The sequence below is a fragment of the Gracilinanus agilis genome, chromosome 3 (genome assembly GCF_016433145.1).
Source record: "Gracilinanus agilis isolate LMUSP501 chromosome 3, AgileGrace, whole genome shotgun sequence".
NCBI lineage: Eukaryota > Metazoa > Chordata > Mammalia > Didelphimorphia > Didelphidae > Gracilinanus > Gracilinanus agilis.
In genome coordinates this window covers 418374769-418388887 of record NC_058132.1, presented here as the reverse complement: position 1 = coordinate 418388887, position 14119 = coordinate 418374769, and positions in this window count along the sequence as shown.

Sequence of the window (14119 nt, the reverse complement as noted above, 5' to 3'; positions counted from 1 at the left end):
GAAGCACTTGAAATAATCCTACTAAAAAACCCAGATATTAATAGATTATGTACTTTGAAAATATCCTACATAACATAAACAGGAATGATTTTTAAAAAAAAAACTATAGCAAGCACATAAGACAGAAGCAATGAAATAAATTAACCTAGGAGGAAAATAGTAAATAAACCTAAAAAGATAAAGACATAGATGAAGTTAAAAGGAAAACAACAGCAATAACAAAATAACAGAGAGAGTACTAATAAATTTCTTTCTAAAAGTACACAATGGTGAAAAAAGTCAAGTACAAATAGTGAGTGGGGAAACAGTTCTGAAGCATCATGGACTAAACCTTACAATTCCCCTCTTATATATAAATCAGATGTCTTTGTAGAATGAAACTGCAGAATGAGAGGATATTAGAGGAAGGAGGATAAAGATAGAGAACATATGATGTACTTTTATCAATCAGTGGTTAACAATGAAGGAAAAATTACTCCACTAGTCTTTTAAGAAGAAAAGGGTTTACAGGTGAATAGAATCAAAGGAAAGAACTGAAATGGAGATTGTAGGGAAGGGGGCAAATATTGATTTAATGGTAGGGGGAGTTCCTACTGAAGAAGGTTCCTATGAGAGAAAAGAAATTGTAATTAGAAATGGGGACTTTATAATATACACAATATGCAGGAATTCATAACTTTGAGAGATCCTTCATATTACCTCAAGAGAAGGAGAAGTAGAGCTCCCAGGAACAACTAGCAGACCCAGAAAAATAGGAGGGCATGGACCTAGAGATGATACTTTATGGCAAATGTGAGAAAAATGATCATGGAGAAGGATGAAAGGTAGTAAAGACCTTTATCATCAGGGGCACAAGAAAATTTCTACCATGAGGCAATATTTTAATCCTACCTATAACATGCAGGAATTTGTGTTTCTAAGGAAGAAGCACAACAGAAAGTGAGAATGGGGGCAATATCTATAAGTTAATAACATAAATTGTATAGAAGACAAAACTTGCAAGCAGAGTAGCAAGAAATATAGTCAAGCTCCTCTGTCACATTTATCCTCCACAAAGATCTAAAAACAAAATCATTTTTGGAAATTCAATGAAAAATAATCATACTGTCATTTTTTTTCTGACTAGGTCAGCACAGGGAGACAGAGGTCTTCTGATGCTGGCCAATAGTATGAAGAATATGAAGCACATGGAACATGAGATTTGAATAGAAAGCATTTGAATAGCAAGAGGTCCCAAAGAGTCCCTGAACTAGTGTAGGACATAGAAAGCAGGCCACCTGGAGCTTTGGGACTATGCAGTTACAGTTCACAGATTCAGGGCAAATTGAAGAAAAGAGTTGAGCATAGAGAAGAACAGTTGCTATCATGGATCTTAGATATGTACTATATTCTGAAGCAAACACTAGCCAGGTAGCTCTAATTCTAGAAGCAGAGAAGGGACTCAGTTCTAGCCTTCAATTCAGATTTAAACCAAATATTCCAGACTAAAAAGGAACCTACAGTTTGGACACTTTTTTTTGTTACCCATAACATACAGACTCTTAGCTGGCTAATATTGGCTGAATCCAGAAGCAATCTATTGAAACCTCCAACCAGGGGTGAGCAAACCTCAGTCAAGATCTTGTAGTACTCATACCAGTTGAGCAGTGAGCAGACTTCTCCCAGATAACGTCATGGTGGGAACATTGAAAGATGCAGATCCCTGGCCATAGTTGTCTCTGAGTGTTGAGAGCCATTGGAGAAATAGGATCAAATTTAGGGCCTGTTATCTGGATTCCCTACGTGACCAATCCAGGCTGAGGCAGTCTTTGTGTTTGGTTCTGGTCACCTGAGCCCGGAAAAGCTCTGGTACCAGTAGGTAGGTTAATCCAAAAACAACTTGATCCCTCCAAAAGGCTATTAGGAGTCATTTAGAGAAACAGAGTCTGTAATAGATATTTTATCTGGATCCCATTACAAAATCATCGGCAAGTAAAACTATGTGTGTGATTTTTCTGCACTGCATGTCAGGACGCAGACAGAATGGGCCATCTAAGGTAAAAATCTGAGGCTCCTCTTTTGACTCAATTTTAGATCCCCACCTTTCTTAATATTCTTATTGGAAAGCTTTGAGTCTTTAGCAGACCAGCATCTTCTGAGTTAATGATTCCTCTCCTTGATAATTAAGAAGCATGAACCCTAACAAACATTACTTAGATAAGACTGCATACTTAGATAAAACTGGAGCCTTTAGTCTGGACTTTATTTGACCAGGTGCAAACCTATAATCCTGGAGGACAGAACTCAATTAGTGAGCATCTCCATAAATATTTCCGCTCCCAGAATTATCCCCTACTAATTGATGATTAGAATTTGGCCATTGTCTTTGTACTTATACCTTTACTCTTTAGACTTTAATGGGTTGTGTATAATTTGTTACCCCTTCACAGCTATGACTCTTTCTTTGTGTTCTTTGTTTGAAACCAGTATAAAATAAAGTCCAAATCCCATTGTGTGAGGGCAGCATGGGCTAACCACTAGTCTGGTTGTTCTCATTTTTCTTTTTCCTGTCTTAACAATCCAACGCCGTAAAACGCCACTCAGAACCCTTACCATATAGAGGCTGGTTCTCTATATCTGAGATTCTGGAAAAATATAACACTAAATACACAAATAAAGCAGAAGGTCAATGACTTAGTCCAGGCATTCCTCTATAGGTGCAAAGATCCCAGGACTAACATAAAAATATGAATCTACTGCTTCTGAAATCAAGAAGTAGAGTGGAAGAATAAAGGGGAGAAAAGAATCCCAAAATAAAAATTATCATAACAGGTAAGCTTAAGAGAAACATCCAAATGAAGAAAATGCATGTATGTATAAGAAACACCTAGGAGTTATTATATCCAATTGTATCCCAATAAATTTGATAAACTAAGTAACATGGATGAATATTTACAAAAATATAATGTCCTAGATTAACAGAAGAGGAAATGAAGTACTTAATTTCATTTTAGAAAAAAATGAAGCTTGGATACAAGTTCAAGCAGAATGCCTGAGAGAAAAAAGAATTTTTAAAGAACTAAGAAATTATTATTTTATAAAGCAAACAGAAGCAGTAGTAAAGAGAAAAAAATGGTAAAAGAAATGATAGCTTTGGAAGGAAACCAAGAAGAAGAGGTTCAAAATCTTACTCAGGGGAAAAAAAACCTCCCTAAAAATTAGAATTGGCAAAACAGAAGGTAACAACTATAGGAGACATCATGAAATATTAAGACAGATTCAAAAGTCTGAAAAATAGAAGAAAATGTAAGGTATGTCACAGCATAATCAACTGATCTGAACAAAAGATAAGTAAAAGACATTGTAAGAATCATTGAACTTCCTAAAAGCTATGAACAACAATAACAGAAAGCCTGGACATAATATTTCAACAAATCATAACAAAAGCTGCTGAGATCACTTAGAATCAGCAGGTAAAGTAGAAATTGGCAGACTCCAGCAGCTACTTCCTGAAAGAAACTCCTAAATGAAAACTCCCAGGAATATTAGAGGCAAAATTCAGAACTCTGGAAAAAATACCACAAAATACCAGAAAGAAAGAATTTATGTGTCAAGAAGCCATGATCAGGAAACTACAAGAAGTAGTAACCACTTCTCTAAAGAAATGGGAGGCTTGAAATATGATATTTCAGAAGGCAAAAGATGGAGGCTTACAACCATCACTAACTAATATAGCAGAATGCAGTATAATCTTGAGGGGTTAGGGGGAATATGTATCTTAAATAAAACAGATAACTTCTAAGAATTCCTGAAAAAACAACCAAAACTGAGTAGAAAATCTGAAATACAAATTCAGGAGTCAAGAGAAGCATAAAAATATAAACATGAATAAGTTTCCATAAAGGACTAGAAAGAATAAACTCTTTAGATTTTTATATAAAGTAATAAATGTATTTCCATAGAACTCCAACATCATCAAGAGTCATAAAGGGAAATTAGAAAGAGGGCCTAGAAGTGATTCTGATATGATTTGATGATCCTAAAAGAAGAATGGAAAAGAACAAAGGAGAAGTGAGAGGAAGAATGAGGGAGATTATCTCATATACATGGGATACACTAACAAAAGGAGCTGTGGGAGATATGGACAACACTTGAACTTCACTGTCATATGAACTGACCAAAAGAGCAGAAAATACAAACACAGACATACAATACACATAGAATAACATAAATGCACTTCACACAATGTGGAAATAGGAGCAAAGAGGGTTAAAGGTATGTAAATGAAGATTTTGAACCTTGGACTTCATCCCCCATAAGTTCCTTAGTTTTCCCAAAATTCCCTTTAATCTCTCCTGTGCCTCCACATTTTCACGGTCACATTATTGTTTTATATTTGGCTGTATCTCTTCCCTCTGGCTCTTTTTGTGTACCTGGAAGTGGGCTGGTTAGTAACTTTTTAGTTAGTTCTCTGTTAATTTATTATTAATAAAGTATTCATAAATATGATATTTAGTATTTTTCAAATTAATTTTAATCTCCACATTTTTGGCAACCATGAAGAGATAGAATCCTCAAAATATATTTTTTAATAGATTTTCAGTATAGTTAGTAAGTTTTCCCGAGAGCTGAGAACTGGGGTTTCCTGCTTTCACTCCATCTCAGCCACTGCAGCCACCAGCCCGCTAGCTACCTGCTTTTGCCAGCTACCTGCTTTCGCTGCTACTGCCTTTTAACACTTGTCTGCTCTAGCCAGTATTCCTCACCTCTCCATCCAGCCTGAAGCCTCAGCTTACAATGACTAGACCTGCCAGGAGACCCAGTCATTCCAAGCTGCATTTTTTTTCAAGATGGTGACATATAAAAACCTTTTCACCCAATTCCTTCCCCCACCCCAAGTGGGTTTTCCAGCCTGCACTAACCATTTTTTGAGCCAAAGTCTTAAGCTGACCCTGGACTCCTGGCTGGGAGAGATTTACAACTCGAGAATTTTTTTTTCCACAAGAAGGGGACTTTTTTTTTTGAGAGCAGAGAGACTAAATCAGTAGATTCTAAGTAGAAGTTTTTGGGATTTTGTCTACCTTTTGGCCAGCTCTCTCATATGCAAATACCCTATTGTTCTCCAGCAAGATTTTGCCTTTTTGGGTTTACTCTATAAACAAAACCCCCATTCAGCCTTTTCAAAGCATGCTTGAAACTCTGAAACAACAGTTTGAGTTGGTAGGGCTAAAAAGGATCTCCTTAATTATTTTCCTGGGGATTTTTGTGCTGATTGAATACCTTGCAGTTGAGAACTTGACTAATCTTGAGATTCAGGGGAGAACTTCATCTCCTCACACCTCTTTCGTTTTTTTTGTTTACCCATACCCATTATGAGGGTCGAGCACACTGTGTTCTGTGCAGAATTTGCCCTCACTATGATGAAATTCAGAGCTCTGACAAATGAAATCTGAATGGTTGATTTATATGGAGGAGGGAAAAGAACCTTAAGAGATCTGGAAGTTTATTGCTTACTAATCATTCTCAACTTCTCCCCTCCCTAATAGTGAACAAGTCTGTTGGAATTGGTAAAAAGGGTTTTGACTGCATTGCTTGTTATTTCCTTATATTATTGTATATTGCTGATTGCTTTAAGGTTTAAAATTTTTTTAAAGTTTATCTGTACCATTTTCCTATGACTTGTACTGAACAATATAACATTGTAAAAAGCCCATAAGTCTTATATATCCTGGATTTGTTATTTCAACTATCGAAGTCACATGTTCCTTATACAGTCTTTTTCTTCCTTTTTGCCTTTGTTAATTGTCACATATATCTTGATAGATGGACTCCATGAAACCTGATTACAACCCATATATAAGCTTTGGAGAATTTAATGAGCTAAATATCTTAATTGTTTTTAAAAGATCTGTTTTGTAGCTAAAGTGATTATCATATATCCCCACCTCTGTATTTGTAAAAATGTAATGGATGAGACATAAAGCAGTCTCATACCAGAAGAACTGGGAAGGTATTCCTAGGGTGTGGTACCCCTAAAAGGCTCCCAAGAGGGAGCATTCCCCAGGTAGTAAGTGGCTTCTGGACGATTTAATAGTTTTAATTCTTAAACTTATTCTACTCTTCCACCAGAAGGATCTAAATTCTTGGTGATGTTTTAGACCCAAAATAGGTTTTCATCAGCAGTTGGAAAGGTTGAAAGATTTCCTATATCTGTAGATTTGTGACAAGTATATATCAGTTTATAGGGTTTTTTAAAATATCACACAGCACGAGGCTTTATATAATAAATTCATGTGATTCATATATAATAATGGGTTTGTTTGCTATTGTCAATAACTGGACTATTGTGAATTCTGGGAATTTGGTACTTTATTTGAATGTGCATTATCTCCTCTACTACTGTTTTATCTTTATATATCAGTTATTTTGTAAAAATCATTTATACTCACACAGTGGATCATGGCCAAGTTTAAAAAGGAAACGTATCAGGCTAAGATGGTGGCAGAATAAAAAGTAACTGCTGGACCTCTCCTAACCCATGCATATAGGACTCCTCATGAAGACATAAAAACAAATCCAGAGGAAAGAAGGGACCCCACAACAGGGCGCAGCACCGAAGGTACGTGGAATCAGGGCATTTCCATGCTATAAAGAGGTGAAACAGCTCTCACGAAAACACAAGCGGAGCACCCCCGTACCCCACACCCCACACCACCTACAACTCCAAAGCCAGCGCACGAGTCAGAGCAAGTTTGGCGCACCCATTAAGTCATTGGCAGCTCACCAGGGCGTGTTCCTGAGAGCAGCAAGACTTAAGACCCCCCCAAGAGGCTAAAGAACACAGACCCTGAGCCCAGGCACAGGTGAAGGGGCTGACAGAGGCGCAGGCTAAGGCAAGGACTAAGGCACGGGCTAAGGTGCAGGCTAAGGCACGGATTAAGGTGCGGACTAAGGCATGGACAAAGGGGCTGATTCTGAGTGTAGAAGCGGACCTTGAGTGGGGACCCAGTGCAGAGAGGTGCTTGACTGTGGAAGCAGCTCCCTGAGACTGTTAAAAGAGCTTCAGGCAGAAGAATGAGCAAGGAGACCACCAGAAGGCTTGTCCCAGAACAAGTAGACCTGATATCTCAGGAGTCTAAAGAGCGCAGACAGATCCTGGGTGTGAGCATAAAGCTGAGAGGTAACTCAGCTTACAATGGCAAGCCAGAATCATCAGGAAAACCAGAAGAGAAAGATGAAGAAGAAAAAACCTTTAACACTTGACAACTTTTACACAGAAAAAATCCAGACAACAGAGGAAACAGTAGAGGAGAACAAACAATCCAAACCTTCCCAAAACAATGAAAATGGGTCACAAGGTCTTGAAGAGTACAAATCTGAGATCATAAGAAAGATGGAAGAGATCTGCCAAGAAAATAACAGTTTAAAAGGCAGAATTTCACAATTGGAAAGTGAGGTAAGTAAATCAAAGACCAGAAATGACCAGACTGAAAAGGAAAACCAAAAGATTGTAGCCAAAAACCAGTGTCTAAAGGCTAGAATTGGGCAATTAGAAAAAGATGCCCCCAAATCAAAAGAATTAATAAGCAAATTGGAGACCAAAATCAAACAGCTGGAAAACAGGTCAGACCAAACTGAAAAGGAAAATCAAAAGCTTATAGCAGAAAACCAGTCTTTAAAGACAAGAATTGGGCAAGTAGAAGCCAATGATCTATCAAGACAGCAAGAGCAAATAAAACAAAGTCAAAAGACTGATAAAATAGAAGGAAACATGAAATATCTCAATGAGAAACTGACAGATCAAGAAAACAGGTGTAGAAGAGACAAACTGAAAATCATTGGTTTTCCTGAAAAAGCAGAAATTAATAGAAATTTGGACTCCATACTAAAAGAAATTATTCAGCAAAATTGCCCTGAAGTTCTACAACAAGAGGGCAATATAGACATTGAAAGGATTCCTATATCACCCTCTACACTAGACCCCGAAAAGACAACCTCCAGGAATATAATAGCCAAATTCAAGAGCTTCCAAGTAAAGGAAAAAAATCTTACAAGAAGCCAGAAAGAGACAATTCAAATATCAATGAGCACCAATCAGAATCACACAGAATCTGGCAGCTTCCACGCTAAAAGACCGCAAGGCTTGGAATATGATATTCAGAAAGGCAAGAGAGCTGGGTTTACAACCATGGATCAACTACCCATCAAAACTGACTATATTCTTCCAGGGGAAAGTTTGGGCATTCAACAAGATAGAAAATTTCCAACTATTTGCACAGAAAAGACCAGGACTAAATGGAAAGTTTGATATCCAACCACAAAAATCAAGAGAAACATGAAAAGGTAAATAAGAAACAGAAGGGAAAGTAAGAAAACTCATATTTTTTAAATTTGCCTCTTTAAGGGCTTCAATAAGATCTAATTATTGGAACTTCTATGTGGAGAAATGTTATGTATAATTCTCTGTAGTGAACTCTGTTCAACATTATAGCATTCACTATTATAATAATTAGAAGAATTATTCATAGGGAAAGGTTGGAATACTAAATGGTCTGAGATGATATGGGCGGGAGGGAAAGAGGGGAGTGAATAGTGGAGGACACCAAAAGAATCTTGAAGGAATGAGAAAAATAGGATATTCTATTACACACAAAGAGGGCATGGGAAGGAGAAGGAATGAATACTATTATAAGAAGGAGAGGAAGAGAACATTAAGAGGTAATATTTAAATCTTACTCTCAGTGTAATTAACCCTGAGAGGGAAGAGTAGCTATATCCATTGGGATATAAAACTCTATCTAACCCTACTGAGAAAGTCAGAAGGGATAAACCAAGGGGAGCAGGGGAGTGGGGAGGTCAAAAAAGGGAGGGGAGAAGAAGGGGGAGGGAATTCATTAGACCTTAAAAATAAAAAGAGGGGAATAATAAGGGAAGAGGTAAAAAGGGAATTAAATCAAGGGAGGGGACAAGGGTTACTGGCTTAAAGCAAACCACTGGTTTAAAAGGAAATAGTGTAAGAAGAAGGGATAGAATTAGGGGAGGACACCAAAATGTCGGCAAATACACAACTGATAATTATAACTCTGAATGTGAATGGGATGAACTCACCCATTAAACAGAAGCAAATAGCAGAGTGGATTAGAAACCAAAATCCTAACATACCTTGTCTACAAGAAACACATATGAGGTGGGTGGACATACACAAGTTTAAAATAAAGGGCTTCAGCAAAATCTTTTGGGCTTCAAATGAGAAAAAAAAGGCATGAGTGGCAATCATGATTTCTGATAAAGCCAAAGTAAAAATAGATATGATTAAAAAAGACAGGGAAGGTAATTACATCCTGATAAAAAGGCAGTATAAACAATGAGGAAATAACACTGCTCAATATGTATGCACCAAGTGGCATAGCATCCAAATACATAAAGGAGAAACTGGCAGAGCTCAAGAAGGAAATAGATAGTAAAACCATACTAGTGGGAGATCTAAATATTACTTTCAGATCTAGATAAATCAAAACAAAAAATAAATAAGAAAGAAGAGAGGTGATTGAAGCCCTAGAAAAATTAGATTTAATAGATATGTGGAGAAAAATAAATTGGGACAAAAAGGAATACACCTTCTTTTCAGCTGCACCTGTACATTCACAAAGACTGACCATGTAATAGGACATAGAAACATTGCAAATAAATGCAAAAGAGCAGAAATAATAAATATAACTTTCTCAGATCATAATACAATGAAAATAATAATTAGTAAGGGCACCTGGACAGGCAAATAAAAAAACTAATTGGAAATTAAATAATATGATTCTCCAAAACCAGCCAGTTAAAGAAGAAATCATAGAAACAATCAACAATTTCATTGAAGAGAATGACAATGATGAGACATCCTACCAAACTCTGTGGGATACATCCAAGGCAGTACTCAGGGGGAAATTTATATCCTTGAGTGCATATATTAACAAATTAGGGAGGGCAGAGATTAATGAATTGGGCATGCAACTTAAGAAAGTGGAAAGTGAGCAAATTAAAAATCCCCAGATGAAAACTAAATTAGAAATACTAAAAACCAAGGGAGAAATTAATAAAATCGAAAGTAAAAGAACTATTGAATTAATAAATAAGACTAGAAGCTGGTATTTTGAAAAAACAGATAAAATAGACAAAGTATTGGTCAATCTAATAAAAAAAAGGAAAGAAGAAAACCAAATGGACAGTATCAAAGATGAAAAGGGAGACCTCACCTCTAATGAAGGGGAAATTAAGGCAATTATTAAAAACTATTTCACCCAATTATGTGGCAATAAATATAGCAATCTAAGAGATATGGATGAATATTTACAAAAATATAAATTGCTTAGATTAACAGCAGATGAAATAGAATACCTAAATAATCCCATATCAGAAAAAGAAATTGAACAAACCATCAAAGAACTCCCTAAGAAAAAATTGCCAGGGCCTGATGAATTCACAAGTGAATTCTATCAGACATTCAAAGAGCAACTAATCCCAATACTATACAAATTATTTGATATGATAAGCAAAGAAGGAGTCCTAACAAATTCCTTTTATGACACAAATATGGTACTGATTCCAAAGCCAGGGAGATCAAAAACAGAGAAAGAAAACTACAGATCAATCTCCCTAATGAACATAGATGCAAAAATCTTAAATAGAATACTAGCAAAGAGACTCTAACAAGTGATCAAGAGGATCATCCACCATGATCAGGTTGGATTTATACCAGTAATGCAAGGATGGTTCAACATTAGGAAAACCATCCACATTATTGACCATATCAACAATCTAACAAACAAAAATCACATGATTATCTCAATAGATGCTGAAAAAGCATTTGACAAAATACAGCACCCATTCCTATTGAAAACACTGAAAAGTATAGGAATAGAGGGACCTTTCCTAAAAACAATAAACAGTATATACCTAAAACCATCAACAAGCATCATATGCAATGGGGATAAATTAGAAGCCTTTCCAATAAGATCCAGAGTGAAACAAGGATGCCCATTATCTCCTCTATTATTTCACATTGTACTGGAAACACTAGTAATAGCAATTAGAGAAGAAAAAGAAATTGAGGGTATTAAAATAGGCAATGAGGAGACTAAGCTATCACTCTTTGCAGATGATACCATGGTCTATTTAAAAAATCCTAGAGAATCAACTAGGAAGCTTATAGAAATAATCAACAACTTTAGCAAGGTTGCAGGACACAAAATAAATGCACATAAATCATCAGCATTTCTATATATTTCCAACACATCACAGCAGCAAGAGCTAGAAAGAGAAACATCATTTAAAATCACCCTAGATAACATAAAATACTTAGGAATCTATCTACCAAAACAAACATAGCAATTATATGAAAACAACTCCAAAACAGTTTCCCAACAATTAAAACTAGATCTAAATAATTGGAAAAACATTGATTTCTCATGGGTAGGACAAGCTAACATAAAAAAAATGACCATTCTACCCAAATTAATTTACCTATTTAGCGCCATACCTATCAAATTACCAAAAAACTTTTTCACTGAATTAGGAAAAACTATAACAAATTTTATATGGAATAACAAAAGATCAAGAATATCAAGGGAAATAATGAAAAAAATGTGAAGGAAGGGGACCTAGCAGTACCAGATATTAAACTATACTATAAAGCAGCAGTCATCAAAACAATATGGTACTGGCTAAGAGACAGAAATGAGGATCAGTGGAATAGACTTGGGGTAAATGACATCAGCAAGACAGTATATAATAAACCCAAAGAGTCCAATTTTTAGGACAAAAATCCACTATTTGACAAAAACTGTTGGGAAATTTGGAAAACAATATGGGAGAGATTAGGTTTAGATCAACATCTCACACCCTACACCAAGATAAATTCAGAATGGGTGAATGATTTGAATATAAAGAAGGAAACTATAAGTAAATTAAGTCAACACAGAATAGTATACTTGTCAGATCTCTGGGAAAGAAAAGTTTTTAAAACAAAGCAAGAGTTAGAGAAAATTACAAAAGGTAAAATAAATTATTTTGATTATATAAAACTAAAAAGCTTTTGTACAAACCAAAACAATGTAGCCAAGATCAGAAGGGAAACAACAAATTGGGAAAAAATCTTTATAACAAAAAACTCTGACAAGGGTCTAATTACTCAAATATACAAGGAGTTAAATCAATTGTATAAAAAATGAAGCCATTCCCCAATCGATAAAAGGGCAAGAGACATGAAAAGGCAATTTTCAGATAAAGAAATCAAAACTATCAATAAGCACATGAGAAAGTGTTCTAAATCTCTAATAATTAAAGAAATGCAAATCAAAACAACTCTGAGGTATCACCTCACACCTAGTAGAATGGCTAAAATGAAAGAAGGGGAGAGCAATGAATGCTGGAGGGAATGTGGCAAAATTGGGATATTGATGCATTGCTGGTGCAGTTGTGAACTGATCCAACCATTCTGGCTGGCAACTTGGAACTCTGCTCAAAGGGCTATAAAAGAATTCCTGCCCTTTGATCCAGCCATACTATTGTTGGGATTGTACCCCAAAGAGATCTTAGATAAACAGACTTGCATGAAAATATTTATAGCTGAGCTTTTTGTGGTGGCAAAAAACTGGCAAAGGAGGGCATGCCCTTCAATTGGGGAATGGCTGAACAAATTGTGGTATATGCTTGTGATGGAATACTATTGTGCTAAAAGGAATAATAAACTGGAGGAATTCCATGTGAACTGGAAAGACCTCCAAGAACTGATGCAGAGTGAAAGGAGCAGAGCCAGAAGAACATTGTACACAAAGACCAATAAACTGTGGTAAAATAGAATGTGATGGACTTCTGTACTGGCAGCAATGCAATGATCTATAGAAATTCTGAGGGACTTACGGAAACGATCCCTACCCACATTCAGAGGAAGAACTACAGGAGAGGAAACACAGAAGAAAAGCAACTGCTTGAACACATGGGTTGAGGTGGACATGATTGGGGACCAAAAGTACCACTCCAATGCAACTATCAACAATTTGGAAATAGGTCTTAATTAATGACACATGTTATAACCAGTGGAAATGCATATCGGCTAGGGGAAGTGGGGAAGTTGGGGGGTGAAGGGGAAATTAAGAGCATAATCATGTAACCATGTTAACTTTTCTAAAATATAAATATGAATAAATGTTTAAAAAAAAAGGAAACGTATCACATTTTTTGATGAGGAATTTTTGTATTCTACCTCCCCTTGGCTGAAAGTGTGTCACTGATTCTAAGTTATATATTTTTGATTTTTAAAACATTTTTCTCATTGTTTTTCCCTTGTATTTGCAATATAGTATTTGAGTACTTTGAAGTACATATAAATAATATTAATCTCTTTTTAATTTACAGTAATATAAGTTTAAAATACATTTGTTCTAATATTAATGCATACCCCAAAAAGCTTTAAACTGTAGAATGCCATTGATTGTTTAAATATTATAGGACTTTGCTTAATGATTATGCCTGATTCCAGAAGAAGAAAATATAAAAAGAACCACTGCACAGTGCTAAAGAACCACAAAGCCAACCTGCATAGTTCAAATTGAGCACAAGGTCAAAGAGACTAACCAATTGTTTTTTTTAAATTCAGGGAAGTGTCTAGCAGACTCCCTATGGACATGTGGGAGACTTTGAGACTACATTACCCATGATTCCAATGGGTCTTAGGGCATGGGGACGTCAAAGGTCCCCACGCAGGGAGCAGTTTAAATTCAGAGGAGGGCCAAAAGAATGCCTCTTGATCTTCCTGAGGAGCTGACTGATGGGAGGAGAGGATGGGCTCTGGCGGTAAATCTAAAAGCTAGGCAAGTGCTGTCATATATATTTTACCAACATGGCCATGGGTTTAATTAAACTACTAATTTCTCTTATTATATCAGTCTTTATCATTTTTAATCTTAACACAATCCCAGTGGATCAATCAATCGATGCAATTTTGAACCAAGGCAAGAGGATTTGAACTTGTTAGGGGTTCGAGGTTGTGGTGCTTAACATATGTTAAGACGTAGGACTTCCTCTGAACCACAGTCTATCCAAGCACCTCATCCTGGCTACCATTCTAGCTCCTATAATCTAGTCCCTTTTT